Genomic DNA, 16,089 nt, shown 5'->3' with positions numbered 1-16,089 from the left:
TTAAATTCGGCAGCCCTATACCCCCCTTACTGTCTGCGGCCTCGTGACCCTTAAGGTCGACCCGCCCTCCCTGTTTGCGAACCTCACCCCGGATTGCAAACCCGTCGCCACCAGGAGCAGGCGGTACGGTGCCCAGGACCGGACCTTCATCAGGTCAGAGGTCCAAAGGTTGCTGAGGGAAGGGGTCATCGAAGCGAGCAACAGTCCCTGGAGAGCTCAAGTAGTGGTGGTAAAGACCGGGGAGAAACATAGGATGGTCATTGACTGCAGCCAGACTATCAACAGGTTTACGCAGCTGGACGCGTACCCTCTCCCCCGTATAGCCGACCTGGTTAACAGGATTGCGCAATACAAGGTCTTCTCCTCACGGAGCCCGACATAACTTGGGTACGTACCCCGCGGACTCTGCCAGCCCCCCCGGACTTCCTCAGACTCAACCGTATTACAGGCCTGCGCCACGCGGCGACCCGCTCACCATGGGGGCACACCATGCTACTTCTGCGGGCAGGGCCAGCACCCACGCCGCGTGTTTGTACGGTTTGCGGGCTACATACCCGTACTTGGACAATGTCACCATCTGCGGCCATGATCAGCAGGACCATGACGCTAACCTCAAAAAGTTCCTCCAGACCGCCCGAGCCCTTAACCTGACCTATAACGAGGGCAAATGCGTTTTCCACACCACCCGGCTGGCCATCCTCGGCTATGTCGTGGAAGACGGGGTCCTAGGTCCCAACCCCGACCGCATGCTCCCCCTTCAGGAACTCCCTCTCCCCCGCAGCCTCAAGGCCCTCAAACGGTGCTTGGGGCTTTTCTCCTATTACGCCCAGTGGGTCCCCAAGTATGCGGACAAAGCCCGCCCACTCCTAAAGACCACCACTTTTCCCCTCTCGGCTGAGGCTCAATTAGCCTTCAACCGCATCAAGGCCGACATCATCAAGGCCGCCATGCACGCGGTGGACGAAACCGTCCCTTTCCAGGTAGAGAGCGATGCATCAGACATCGCCCTGGCTGCTATCCTCAAGCAAGGAGGCAGACCAGTCGCGTTCTTCTCCCGAACCCTCACCGCCTCCGAGGTTCAACACTCTGCAGTCGAAAAGGAGGCACAAGCCATTGTGGAGGCTGTACGGCGCTGGAGACACTACCTAGGTTTACCCTCGTCACCGACCAACGGTCGGTCGCCTATATGTTCGATAACACGCAACGGGGCAAAATAAAAATCGATAAAATTTTGAGGTGGAGGATCGAACTCTCCACCTACTCGTACGATATCAAGTATCGTCCAGGGGAGCTCAACGAGCCCCCAGATGCCCTGTCCCGCGGCACATGCGCCAACGCGCAGGAGGACCACCTGCAAGCCATCCACAATGACCTCTGCCACCCGGAGGTTACCCGGCTCGTCCATTTCATCATGTCCCGCAACCTACCTTACTCAACCAAGGAGGTCAAGGCCATGGTCAGGGCCTGCCAAGTTTGTGCGGAGTGCAAACCGCACTTCTATCGGCCAGACAAGGTTCGGCTCATGAAGGCCTCGGGCCCCTTTGACCGACTGAGCGTGGACTTCAAGGGGCCCCTCCCGTCCACCAACCGTTATGCCTATTTCCTCACTGTGGCGCACAAAGACTCCGTGAGACAAACAGAGTGAAGTCGATGAGGCTTTATTAAGCGTGTCTGTTCCCCAGCAGCCCGATAGTAAACTGGCATGCGGGGGAAGGCACCGGCTTCTTATACTTCGCCTTCAGGGCGGAGTATGAGGTCAACGGCCAACCAGGACCCGGGATCTGTCAGCCAATGACATTAGGGCTTCCAGTCCCACATGACCCCCAATACATACTACCACATTCACCCCTTGTCAAAAATGAACCCGGCGGGGTGATGCTTCGTATGGTGGTAAGGGTTTACAGTACTGGTCCTGGGAGGAGAGAACAGTTACATGGTAGGACCGTATTGGACAGTATCGTCCTGTTACAACTATTTACAGAGGATATAGGAAAACAAAATGTTCATTGGACAGTCCATCTTTGTTTTACATCGACGCCACGAGTCGGTCGGGCGGTCTGGTCGTCCGTGTCGATCGCCTCGGCCCCGGCGGTGGTGGTAGTGCTTGTACCAGCGTTGTCGCCTCCGGGAACCGCACGGTTTTAGCTGTCGGTGCAAAGGGGAGGGGGACTGATCCTCCTGGGAAGGGGCGGTCGCGGGGTGCGGCGGTGGCAGGAAGGGGGGCGGTTGGGTTGATGGTGCCGGGGGGGTGTGCGTGGTGCCGGCGGGCGCCAGATCCCGCAGGGAGACCGTGTCCTGTCGGCCGTCGGGGTACTCCACGTAGGCGTACTGGGGGTTTGCGTGGAGGAGGTGAACCCTTTCGACCAACGGGTCCGCCTTATGTGCCCGCACGTGCTTTCGGAGCAGGATGGGTCCTGGGGCCGCCAGCCAGGTCGGCAGCGACGTTCCAGAGGAGGACCTCCTAGGGAAGACAAGGAGACGCTCGTGCGGCGTTTGATTAGTGCTCGTACATAATAACGACCGGATGGAATGGAGAGCGTCCGGGAGGACCTCCTGCCACCGTGAAACTGGGAGGTCCCTGGACCGTAGGGCCAGTAGGACGGCCTTCCAGACCGTGCCGTTCTCCCTTTCTACTTGCCCGTTCCCCCGGGGGTTGTAGCTGGTCGTCCTGCTTGAAGCTATACCCTTGCTGAGCAGGAACTGGCGCAGCTCGTCACTCATGAAAGAGGACCCCCTGTCGCTGTGGACGTATGCGGGGTAACCGAACAGTGTGAATATGCTGTTCAGGGCTTTAATGACTGTGGCCGCGGTCATGTCGGAGCAGGGAATGGCAAAAGGGAAGCGGGAGTATTCGTCCACTACATTAAGGAAATACGCGTTGCGGTCGGTGGAGGGGAGGGGCCCTTTGAAATCGAGACTGAGGCGTTCAAAGGGACGGGAAGCCTTAATCAGGTGCGCTCCATCTGGCCTGAAAAAATGCGGTTTGCATTCTGCGCAGATGTGGCAGTCTCTTGTGACTGTACGGACCTCCTCTAAGGAGTAGGGGAGATTGCGGGACTTGATGAAGTGGTAAAACCGAGTGACCCCCGGGTGGCAGAGGTCCTCGTGGAGGGCTTGGAGGTGGTCAATTTGTGCGTTGGCACATGTCCCGCGGGATAGGGCATCAGACGGCTCGTTCAGCTTTCCGGGCCGGTACAAGATCTCATAGTTGAAGGTGGAGAGTTCGATCCTCCACCGCAAGATCTTGTCGTTCTTGATCTTGCCCCACTGTGCATTATCGAACATGAAGGCAACCGACCGTTGGTCAGTGAGGAGAGTGAATCTCCTGCCGGCCAAGTAATGCCTCCAATGTCGCACAGCCTCCACTATGGCTTGGGCTTCCTTTTCCACTGAGGAGTGGCGGATTTCTGAGGCGTGGAGGGTTCGGGAGAAAAAGGCCACGGGTCTGCCCGCTTGGTTAAGGGTAGCCGCGAGAGCTACGTCAGAGGCGTCGCTCTCGACCTGGAAGGGGAGGGACTCGTCGATGGCGCGCATCGTGGCCTTTGCGATGTCCGCTTTGATGCGGCTGAAAGCCTGGCAAGCCTCTGTCGACAGCGGGAAAGCCGTGGTCTGTATTAGGGGGCGGGCCTTGTCTGCGTACTGGGGGACCCACTGGGCGTAGTATGAAAAGAACCCCAGGCAGCGTTTCAGGGCTTTTGGGCAGTGCGGGAGGGGAAATTCCATGAGTGCGCGCATACGTTCGGGGTCGGGGCCTATTATCCCATTGCGCACTATGTAGCCCAGAATGGCTAGCCGATCGGTGCTAAAAACGCACTTGTCCTCATTGTACGTGAGGTTCAAGGCTTTGGCAGTCTGGAGGAATTTTTGGAGGTTGGCGTCGTGGTCCTGCTGATCGTGGCCGCAGATGGTTACATTGTCGAGGTACGGGAACGTGGCCCGTAACCCATGTTGATCAACCATTCGGTCCATTTCCCGTTGGAAGACCGAGACGCCGTTTGTGACGCCAAAAGGGACCCTTAGGAAGTGGTATAATCGCCCGTCTGCCTCGAAGGCTGTGTACTTGCGGTCACTTGGGCGGATGGGGAGCTGATGGTAGGCGGACTTGAGGTCCACGGTGGAGAAGACTTTATACTGGGCAATCCGATTGACCATGTCGGATATGCGGGGGAGAGGGTACGCGTCTAGTTGTGTGTACCTGTTGATGGTCTGGCTATAGTCAATGACCATCCTTTGTTTCTCCCCTGTCTTCACTACTACCACCTGCGCTCTCCAGGGACTATTGCTGGCCTGGATTATGCCCTCCTTTAGTAGCCGCTGGACTTCGGAGCGAATGAAGGTCCGGTCCTGGGCGCTGTACCGTCTGCTCCTAGTGGCGACGGGTTTGCAATCCGGGGTGAGGTTCGCAAACAAGGACGGGGGTTGCACCTTGAGGGTGGCGAGGCCGCAGATAGTGAGTGGGGGTATGGGGCCGCCGAATTTAAACGTAAGGCTCTGTAGGTTACATTGAAAATCTAAGCCCAGCAAGGTGGGGGCACAGAGTTGGGGAAGGACGTTAAGTTTGTAGTTTTTGAATTCCCTCCCCTGTACCGTTAGGGTAACTATGCAGAATCCCTGGATCTGTACGGAGTGGGATCCTGCGGCTAGGCAAATCTTTTGTGCGCTGGGGTAGGTAGTTAAGGAACAGCGTCTTACCGTGTCGGGATGTATAAAACTTTCCGTGCTCCCGGAGTCGACTAGGCATGGCGTCTCGTGGCCGTTAATTAGGACCGTTGTCGTCGTCGTCTGGAGAGTCCGGGGCCGAGCCTGATCGAGCGTAACCGAAGCGAGCCGTGGTTGTAGTAGTGGGGTGGGGTCCGTTGTTGCCGTCCAAGAGGACGTCGGGGATGGATAAAATGGCCGCCCCCATACCTCGCCCGTAGATGAGGGGTCACAAGATGGCGTCGGGGGTGGACAAAATGGCCGCCCCCATGCGTCGTACAGGTCGGGGGCGGTCCAAGATGGCGGGGCCCCTCCTCCCCTCGTGGTGGTCGGGACCCAAAATGGCGGCGTCTGCGGGTCGCACATTGAGTGCTGGGGGGTCTGGGGGGCGCTAGGACCGCGCGGAGTTCCTGGGCCGCGGGCGCTAGGACCGCGCGGAGTTCCTTTGGTGCGAGCGCCAGGGCCGCGGGCGCTAGGACGGCGCGGAGCTCCCTCGCTGGTGACCGGCAGGTCAGTAGTGCGAGCGCTGGGACAGTGAGGAGGTCCCTCGCCGGGGACGGAGGTCGGGGTCCAGGTGAGTTGTATTGCCGGCGGGTCAGGCGTGGGGCGCGGGACGGGGGTGAGGGACCAGGTCGGCGGCGTTGGCGGGTCAGGCGTGGGGCGCGGGATGGGGGCGAGGGCCCAGGTCGGCGGCTCCGGCGGGTCAGGCGTGGGGCGCGGGACGGGGGCGAGGGCCCAGGTCGGCGGCTCCGGCGGGTCAGGCGTGGGGCGCGGGACGGGGGCGAGGGCCCAGGTCGGCGGCTCCGGCGGGTCAGGCGTGGGGCGCGGGACGGGGGCGAGGGCCCAGGTCGGCGGCTCCGGCGGTTAAGGCTGGGGCGCGGGACGGGGGCGAGGGCCCAGGTCGGCGGCTCCGGCGGGTCAGGCGTGGGGCGCGGGACGGGGGCGAGGGCCCAGGTCGGCGGCTCCGGCGGGTCAGGCGTGGGGCGCGGAACGGGGGCGAGGGCCCAGGTCGGCGGCTCCGGCGGTTAAGGCGTGGGGCGCGGGACGGGGGCGAGGGCCCAGGTCGGCGGGTCAGGCGTGGGCGCGGGACGGGGGCGAGGGCCCAGGTCGGCGGGTCAGGCGTGGGGCGCGGGACGGGGGCGAGGGCCCAGGTCGGCGGCGCTGGCGGGTCAGGCGTGGGGCGCGGGACCCAAAATGGCGGCGCCTGGGGGTCGCACATGGCGTGCTGGGGGGGTTGGGAGGCATAGACTGCCTGTAGGGCTCCCTGTTCTCCCGGGACGGCGGCGACCACGCGGGACCGGCACACCACCGCATAGTGGCCCTTTTTCCCGCAGCTTTTGCAGATGGCTGCGCGGGCCGGACAGCGTTGTCGGGGGTGCTTCGCCTGGCCGCAGAAATAACAGCGGGCGCCCCCGGTGCGACTCGGCGTTTGGACTGCGCAAGCCTGTGGGGTGTCCGGGGGGGGGGGTAGGGGGTTTGCCGCGGCGGGTACGTACGGGGCCCAATGGCCTGCCGCGCGGTCGGGGCCGTAGGCGCGGGTATTACGCGCGGCTACGTCCAGCGAGGCTGCCAGGGCCCGTGCCTCTGAGAGTCCTAGTGACTCTTTTTCTAGAAGTCTTTGGCGGATTTGGGAGGATTGTATACCTGCAACAAAAGCATCGCGCATTAACATGTCCGTGTGTTCGTTTGCGTTCACCGACGGGCAGCTGCAGGCTCGTCCCAAAATCAGCAGCGCGGCGTAGAACTCGTCCATCGATTCTCCGGGAGCTTGCCGTCTCGTCGCGAGCTGGTAGCGAGCGTAGATTTGGTTAACTGGGCGAACGTAGAGACTTCTCAGTGCTGCGAACGCCGTCTGGAAATCGCGGGTGTCTTCAATGAGGGTGAAAATCTCCGTGCTCACCCTCGAGTGCAGGACCTGCAGTTTTTGTTCATCTGAGACTCGGCCTGTGGTCGATGTGATGTAGGCCTCAAAGCAAGTCTGCCAGTGTTTGAAGGCTGCTGCTGCATTCACTGCGTGGGGGCTGATCCTCAGGCATTCTGGAATGATCCTGAGCTCCATAGTCCTTTTTAGGCACGCTTAATAAATTGTGGCGCACAAAGACTCCGTGAGACAAACAGAGTGAAGTCGATGAGGCTTTATTAAGCGTGTCTGTTCCCCAGCAGCCCGATAGTAAACTGGCATGCGGGGGAAGGCACCGGCTTCTTATACTTCGCCTTCAGGGCGGAGTATGAGGTCAACGGCCAACCAGGACCCGGGATCTGTCAGCCAATGACATTAGGGCTTCCAGTCCCACATGACCCCCAATACATACTACCACACTCACCGTGATCGATGAGTTCTCCCGTTTCCCATTCGCCATTCCCTGCCCCGACATGACCTCAGCCACGGTGATTAAGGCACTGCACAGCATCTTCACCTCGTTCGGTTTCCCCGCTTATATCCACAGCGACCAGGGTACATCGTTCATGAGCGATGAACTGCGTCAGTATCTGCTCAGCAAAGGCATCGCCTCGAGCAGAACGACCAGTTATAACCCACGGGGAAACGGGCAGGTGGAGAGGGAGAACGCGACCGTGTGAAAGGCTGTCCTTCTGGCCCTGCGGTCGAGAAATCTCCCAACCACCCGGTAGCAGGAGGTCCTACCCGATGTCCTACACTCCATTAGGTCACTCCTCTGCACGGCCACGAATGAGACCCCTCACAACCGATTGTTTCTCTTCCCCAGGAGGTCTACCTCCGGGGTCTCGCTTCCACCTTGGCTGATGGCTCCGGGACCGGTTCTTCTCCGGAGGCACGCGAGGAGCCATAAAACGGACCCCCTAGTTGAAAAGGTCCGACTGCTCCACGCCAACCCCAGTTAAGCCTACGTGGAGTACTCCGACGGCAGGCAAGAACCTCCGGGATCTGGCACCCGCTGGATCCTCCACCACAGACGCCCCTTCCCACGCCGCTCCCCTGCAGGACCCGTCGCCCCCTACAGCACACCCCCTACCACCCTTTTGTGAGCCCCTACCGTGCTCCCCCCTTTACACACCCCGCCGGCACCGCTACCCCCGCCCTGCCTACTTCCCCTGCCCCGACCCAGACCGAAGCTCCGACTGCTGTGCTCCCGGATGTGCCCTCAACTGGGACGTCCGTGCCCGCCGCACCACCGCCCGAATTGAGGAGGTCAAGGACGACAATCCGGCCACCGAGACGGATGGACCTATGATGGCACTTCACCCCCGCCGGACTCTTTTTTAAACAGGGGTTGAATGTGATAAACGGTTACTGCCTTATCATCATGTAAGGTGATGTCCGTCCCCTTTAAGACCGGGCTTGGAAACCTGGGGACTCCGCCTCTGGCTCCGCCCATCTGGTCTGATGTGCCTCATGGTCTGTGTAACAGTCAGCTCTCGTCTCTAGCTCTAGCATAGTTATTAGTCTAATAAAGCCTTCTTTACAGTTTAATCTCCAAGCATCATTATTGAGGGTACCTCAAATTCAAAGGCCCCCTTCCCTCCACCGACCGCAACACGTATTTCCTGAACCGTGATTGACGAGTACTCCCGGTTCTCATTCGCCATCCCCTGCCCAGACATGACCGCAACCACCGTCATCAAGGCCCTCCAGGGTATCTTTACACTGTTCGGTTTCCCCGCGTACATACACAGTGATAGGGGGTCCTCCTTTATGAGTGACAAACTGCATCAATTCCTGCTCAGCAGGGGCATCGCCTCAAGCAGGACGACCAGTTACAACCCCCGGGGAAACGGACAGGTGGAGAGGGAGAACGGAACGGAACTGGCCCTACGGTCCAGGAACCTCCCAGTCTCCCGCTGGCAAGAAGTCCTCCCGGTGGCCCTCCACGCCATCCGGTCGCTGCTCTGTACAACTACCAATCAGACACCTCATGAACATCTCCTTGTTTTCCCCAGGAAGTCCTCCTCCGGGACCTCGCTCCCAACCTGGCTAGCGACACCCGGACCCATCCTGCTTCGGAAGCACGTGCGGGCGCACAAGTCGGACCCGTTGGTCAAGAGGGTCCACCTGCTGCACGCTAACCCCCAGTACGCCTACGTGGCGTTCCCTGACGGGCGGCAAGACACGGTCTCCCTACGGGACCTGGCGCCCGCCGGAACCCCACGCGCACTTGAACCATTACCCCCACCCCCACCCACCCTACAGCACCTCACTAGAGGGTCAGTACTCCCACCGCTCCTGCCTAGGCCCGCCCACCCACCGACGCCCCCTAAAGGGCCCCGCCCCGTGTCAACCGTTTGCCCCAACAGTGCCGCCTAGGGGTGACGAAGCTGCCAGGGAGGTCGAAACCACGCTCCCGGAGTTGCAACCACCTGGACCCCCACCAGAATCACCACCGAAGCCCAGACGATCCAGAAGGACGACCAGGACACCCGATTGACTGATTGCTTCGCTGTGACTTTAACTGTGAATGAACATTTGGTAAATATTCTCGACAGCCCTGTAAGGAGGTATCACGGTACCTCCATATCTGATCATACCATGTTAAAGGCGACTGTTACCACTGGCCACCACCCCCGCCGGACTCTTTTTTTTTTAAAACAGAGGGTGAATGTGGTATTATCAGGTATTGCGGTACCCAAGAGGCTGATGACCATTGGTTAAACCTAGGAGTTTACCATTGGCTGTTGATACGTAGCTCCGCCCTGACAGGCGGAGTATACGAACCAGTGCCATCCCAGCAGCCTTCACCTTCTGTACCAAAGCTGCTGGGGAACAAGTTCTAGTCGATTAAAGCCTTCAGTTATGAAATCACTTTGTCTTGAGCGTAATTGATCGTGCATCAAAATATTTCTAAAAAAAAGGATGAGGGGCGAGTGACTTGATTGAAGTATACAAGATACTGAACGGTATTGACAAGGTGGACATGGAAAGGATGTTTCAGTCCAGAACCATTTTAAAATTAGAGGTAGTCCTTTTAAGACAGAGATGAGGAGAATTTCTTCACTCAAAAGCTTGTCCGATTTTAGAAGTCTCCACTTCGGAAGGTGGTGGAGGCATGTTCATTGAACATTTGAAGTTGGAGATAGATAGATCGTTGTTAGGCAAGAGAATCAAAGATTATTGGGGGAGTTGGGAATGCAGAATCAGAAACACAAACAGATCAGCCATGATCGTAATGAATAGCAGATCAGGCTCAAGAAGCCTAATTGCCTGCTTCTGCTCCCATTTCATATATGTTCATATTCCATTTTCTATCCCACCACAATTTCTGTATTAGGGTTCGCCCGAAGATGGCAACCATTCATCGACTTCTTCGCGGGGAATTAAATGTCAGCAGGGGGGGGGGGGGGTAGATTAGAGTAGAATAGGAGGGATAAATAGGCAGGTACTGCTTATGAGAGAGGAGTGGTCTTTTGCACTATGTTTCTGCTTTGTGTTGATATTTGTACATTACTGTACACTGTAACTGTTTACAATGCCAAAAATACCTCAATAAAATTGTTTGTTAAAAAAAGAAAATGAATGACCCGTGAAGCACACTGAGTTCACGACCAAGGTTCATTTTGCAGACTCACAGCTAAATAAATAATTGGAGCCAGATTACAGACACTGTCATCAATGCTCATTATTTATATAGATGCATTCAAAGTAACATTTGAGATGATGGGGAAAACAGAAGGATATTCATATTTGTTACAAAACCCTACAATAGGCTTACCTGAACTTAACAGTGAGCTGGCCTGGTTGGCCCAATTTCCTAATGGGCGCACCTGTCGGTGTGTATTGGCTAAAAGCACATGGAAATATTGTTTGTGGCAAGCAGTTGGGAGGGTCAACAAGATTATTATGGGCTTTGTCTGGGCGGGGAAGTCCCGCGGGTGAAGAAAGCGATGCTTGAGAGGAACCGCAGCGAGGGGGGACTGGCGCTGCCGAACCTCAGCAACTACTACTGGGCGGCCAACATAGCCATGGTAAGGAGTTGGATGGTGGGTACGGGGTCTATTTGGGGCGAGTGGAGGCGGCTTCATGCAGGGGCATCAGTTTGGCAGCCCTGGTCACGGCCCCCCTACCACTCCCGCCGGCCAGGTACTCCACCAGCCCGGTGGTGGTGGCAGCCCTGCGGATCTGTGGAGGAAGCATCGGTCTGGTCTCCAATATGTGACAACCACCGATTCGCCCCTGAGAGTATGGACGGTGTGTCCGAAAGCCATGCTTCGGTGTTTGGGGACTTTGAGTCCCTCCATGCCAGCAGTATACGTCGCTGGGCTACCAGGGAAGCAAAGGCCAAGACGTCGGCCTCCCTCTCCTACTGGACCCCCGGGTCTTCCGAGACCCCAAAAATTGCCACCACTGGACCCATCACCACCCTAGTTTTCAATACCTCGGACATGACGTCCGCAAATCCCTCCCAGTATCTCCTAAGTTTTGGGTATGTCCAGAACATGTGGACGTGATTTGCTGGCCCTCCTGCACACCGAGCACATTTATCTTCCACACCAAAAAATTTACTCATCCGGGCCACCGTCATGTGGGCCCGGTGGACGACCTTGAACTGAATCAGGCTGAGCCTAGCACATGTTGCAGTTGAATTTACCTTACTCAGGGCTTCCGACCATACCCCCTCCTCCCACTTGAGCTTCAGTTCCTCTGTCTGGGACTCCTCCCCTTTCATAAGTTCACAGTAAATATCCGAGATTTTCCCCTCTCCTACCTCTCCCCTAGACACTACTCTGTCCTTGATCCCATTTGGCGGGAGGCGTGGGAAGGATGGGACCTGTCTACGTATGACGTAATGCGCTTGCAAGTACTGAAAGCCATTCCCTCGAACTAGTCCGAATTTCTCCTCCAAGGCCCTCATGCTCGAGAAGCTCCCCTCCAAGAACATATCGCCCATCCTTCCCACCCCCGCCCGCCGCCACGCTCGGAATCCACTTTGAAGAAGGACCGCGGGATGAAAATCGGGAGGCATTGAAAAATAAACAGGAATCTTGGGAGGATTGCCATCTTTACCGTCTGCACTCTCCCCGCAAGTGATAGCGGGAGTGCATCCCATCTCCTGAACTCGCCTTTTCATTTGTTCCACCACTCTACTCAAATTTAGCTTATGCAGCCTGCCCCAGTCTCGTGCCACCTGCATCCCTAAGTATCGGAAATTTTCTCCGACCATCCTAAATGGCAGCCCCTTCAACCTGTTCTCCTGGCCCCTCGCCTGCTCTACAAACATCTCACTCTTAGCCATGTTCAGTTTGTATCCTGAAAACCTGCCAAATTCTCTCAATATTCCTCGTATACTGTCTATCCCAGCCAGCGGGTCCGATACGTACAGGAGCAGGTCGTCCGCGTACAGTGATACCCTGTGCTCCACCCCTCCCCTAATCATTCCCTACCCCCCTCGCAGCTCTCAGGGCAATCGCCAGTGGCTCTACAGCCAGTGCAAACAGCAATGGGGAGAGTGGACCCCCGGTGTAGTACTCTGATGTTGTCCTAGTCGTCCTCACGCTAGCTTTTGGGGCCTGGTACAATAGTCTCACCCAGTCAGCAAAGCCCTCCCCGAACCCAAACCGTCCGAGTACCTCCCACAAATAGTCCCACTCCACCCGGTCAAAGGCCTTCTCGGCATCCATTGCCACCACTGCCTCTACCTCTCTGCCCTCCGGGGGCATCATGATCACATTGACTAATCTTCTCAAGTTGGCCTGCAGCTGTCTGCCTTTCACAAACCCTGTTTGGTCTTCCCCGATCACCTCCGGGACACAATCCTCAATTCTAAACGCCAAGACCCTAGCCAGGAGCTTGGCGTCGACGTTAATCAGGGCGATTGGTCTGTATGACCCACACACCTCCGGGTCTTTATCCCGTTTTAATATCAGTGAAATGGTAGCCTGTGACATTGTCGGGGGTAGAGTCCCTCTGTCCCTCGCCTCGTTAAATACCCTAGTCAGCACCGGCCCCACTATCTCCCAGAACGTTTTGTAGAACTCCACTGGGTATCCATCCGGCCCCGAGGATTTACCCAACCGCATGGCCTTCAAGCCCCCCAGTACTTTCCCAGCTCTGATCGGGGCCCCCAGTCCGTCTACCAGCCCCCTACACACTCTTGGGACGGTCAGTCCGTCTAAGAAAGGCTTCATCTCCTCCGGCTCCCCAGGGGGTTCGGAGGTATAGAGCTTGCTGTAAAACTCCCGAAACACCTTGTTCAGTCTTGACGGGTCATTCACTCTGTTCCCCATACCGTCCACTACCCTGCCTATTTCTCTGGCCGCCTCCTTCCTCCTGAGTTGCTGTGCAAGCATTCTACTAGCTTTCTCCCCATGCTCATAGACCACACCCTTTGCCTTCCTGAGGTGTTCCACTGCCTTGCTCGTGGACCACACTCCCAGCTCGGCCTGCAGTCTCCGTCTATCTCTAAGTAGGTCCTCCCTCGGGGCCTCTGCGTATTCCCTATCTGTCCGGTTCGGGATCTCCTTGACCAGTCTGTCCATTTCCGCTCTGTCCGTCTATCTCACAGGGTCGCTGCTGAGACTTCCTCTGTGTCATTAACCTGCAGGTAGTACTGCATGCACTTCCGCAGTCTCTCGCACACCCCCTCCTCCGCTAGCAATCCTACGTCCAACCTCCATTGCGGGCGCTGGTGGCTCCCTTTGCAGACCTGCAGGTCAACCGAGTGTGGGGCATGATCCGAGATGGTGATCGCCGAGTACTCCGTGTTTTTTACCCCGCCTACACAGTCCCTGCTCATGAAGAAAAAATTTGATTCTCGAGTATACTTTATGAACATGCGAGTAGAACAAATATTCCCTTCCCGTCAGCATTCTGGCTCTCCATGGGTCTACCCCCCGCCCCCCATCTGCTCCATGAACCCCCTCAGTTCCCTTGCCATCGCTGGGAGTCTACCCATTCTGGAGCATGACCTGTCTAGTCCGGGGTCGAGGACCGTGTTGAAGTCCCCACCCCATGATCAGCTTGCGTGAATCTAAGTCTGGGATTTTCCCCAGCACCCTTTTAATGAAGTTCGCGTCGTCCCAATTTGGAGCATATACATTCACCAGGACTACCCTCACCCCCTCAAGCATACCCTGAACCATAAAAAAATCTACCCCCTCCGTCTGCAATTGTGCCCTCCGCCACAAATTGAACCCGTTTATTGATCATGATTGCGACCCCCCCTGGACTTAGAGACCAAGCCCGAGTGGAAGGCCTGGCTGATCCAGCCCTTCCTTAGTCTGGTCCGGTCAGTCACTTTCAGATGTGTCTCCTGCAGCATGATCACGTCTGCCTTTAGAGCCCGCAAATGCGTGAACACACGCGCCCTCTTGATGGCCCGTTCAGTCCCCTGACATTCCAGGTGATCAGCCTGGTTGGAGGGCACCTGCCCTCCCCCTCCCCCTCCCCCCCCCCTCCCCCCCTCCCCACGAAAACGGAAAACAGAAACTACAAAGTACCTGTGAAGCAACAAAAAATAGAAAGTCAGTCCAAGAAAACTAGAAGTCCCACAGACAATAATACTGAAGACTCTGACTTTGGTCCGTGGGCCCACATTTCGGCACCAGTCCCTGATCCTTTGCGAACTCCATCGCCTCATCGGGGTCCATAAAGTAGTAATGCTGGCTCTGGTGCGTGACCCAAAGCCGCGCCGGGAAAGGCAGACTGAACCTCACGTGCTTTTTGAACAAAATCTCTTAAATTCTTTTAAAGGCTGTTCGCCGCCTGGCCACCTCCTGACTCAGGTCTTGGTAAATGCGCAGGACATTGTTGTTCCATGTACAGCTCTTCGTACTCTTTGCCCACTGAAGGACCCGTTCCTTGTCTGTGAACCTGTGGAACCTGACCACCACTGGTCGGGAAGGGGCCCCTGGTCGCGTCTGCTTCAACTGCACCCTGTGAGCCCCGTCCAGCTCCAGCGGTCGCGGAAAGGAGTTAGCCCCCAACAGCTGCTGCAACAGGTCTGCCACAAACGTTGCGGCAACCACACCTTCGGCCCCCTCTGGGAGGGCAATAACTCTCAAATTTTGTCTGCGGGCTCTGTTTTCCAGGTCTTCAATTCTGTCAAGCAGCCTTCTCTGTTGCTCCTTCAACCCATCCATCTCTATTGCCGCGATCGTTTGTGTGTCCGCCTGTTCCTCCACCGCTTGCTCCAGCTCCTTGACCTTTTTGTCCTGGGCCTCAAGCCTTTGGTTCACTTGCTCCACCACTTTCTGAAACCGTTCCAAGTTATCCCGCTTCATGTCTTCAAAACTTCCTTTTATGACCTGCAGCATATTGTCCAGCGCTGCTTGGATCGTCTGGTCCGCGGTCCGGTCAGCCATCTTTGTCCCGGGTCAGCTCCCACACACTTTGTCTCTGCCCCTTCTTTTCCTGCTTTCACTGCTTTCTGCTCTTCTTTGTTTCCATACAGCTCCGCACACTTCAATCAGCAACTTTGTGGCCATCTTTTCTAGCGCTCAAAAGTTCCGAAAACTTGGGAAACCAGGTCCAAAAAGCCAGCCGGAGTGAGAGCCACCGAATGTGCAACTCACTCCCTCATAGCCGCCACCGGAAGTCCGGGTCATTCATTTTCAACTGTGCCCATGGTAACTCTATTTTGTTACTCAATCCTAAAACTCTTCTGAGCAAGTTCTCCTAGTAAAGTCCAAAACATTCACCAACTGAGCTTCTGAAACTCTCAGCCAAGTATCTATAAGGAGTCAGTAATAATAACAATCTTTGGGAAATGCCAACAATGTACACTATTAAACCTGCAGGGACAGGTCGCCTGTCAATCAATGCACTCCAGCAGCGGGTGCATTCTTTTTTTTTAACCACAACTGAAAGTTGCAGTTTGTTTTTTTATTCACTTTTGAAGGGCTCCGGATTCATGTAACCTAGATATCACTCCCACTGCCAGCAAACTGGGAACAGCTGGAAATGGGAGGGCAGAACTTCCATATCTGGGTCATGCCCCCCATTTCGTTTTTTTAATAAAGTTAGAGTACCCAATTATTGTTTTCCAATTAAGGGGTAATTTAGAGTGGCCAATCCACCCAACTTGCACATCTTTGGGTTGTGGGGGTGAAACCCACGCAGACACAGGGAGAATGTGCAAACTCCACAAGGACAGTGACCCAGAGCCGGGATACGAACCCAGGTCCTCAGCGCCGTAGTACCAGTGCTAACCACTGCACCACAAGCTGCCCTATGCCCTCCATTTCTAAAGGCATCCGGACTGTGTGGAAATCTGGCTCTCAGTGTCTGACCACCAGTAAATGCAAAAAATGTCAAGTATTAGCCTTTTAAAGTATGGTAAACCTCAACAGGCAGCTCCCAAATTAAATATGAATGTGTTTTCTAGTTACTTACCCATAGACAGAACTGAAACGGGATTGTGGGGTGGGGGGGGGGGGGGGGGAGGTTTTACTCCCCCTCCACAGAATGTTCTGCAACGGCGG

General features: G+C 56.5%; 1 protein-coding gene across 2 annotated transcripts in view; it reads right to left on the bottom strand.

The window, feature by feature from the left end:
• Positions 1–16,089, bottom strand: part of itga4 (integrin alpha 4) — a 315,916-nt gene that overhangs the window by 97,651 nt on the left and 202,176 nt on the right. The gene's annotated exons all lie outside the window — the stretch shown is intronic.

This window comes from Scyliorhinus torazame, chromosome 2 (genome assembly GCF_047496885.1).
Source record: "Scyliorhinus torazame isolate Kashiwa2021f chromosome 2, sScyTor2.1, whole genome shotgun sequence".
NCBI classification, from domain to species: Eukaryota; Metazoa; Chordata; class Chondrichthyes; order Carcharhiniformes; family Scyliorhinidae; genus Scyliorhinus; species Scyliorhinus torazame.
Note: the sequence above shows the minus strand (reverse complement) of the source record. Positions and strands in the feature narration are given on the sequence as shown.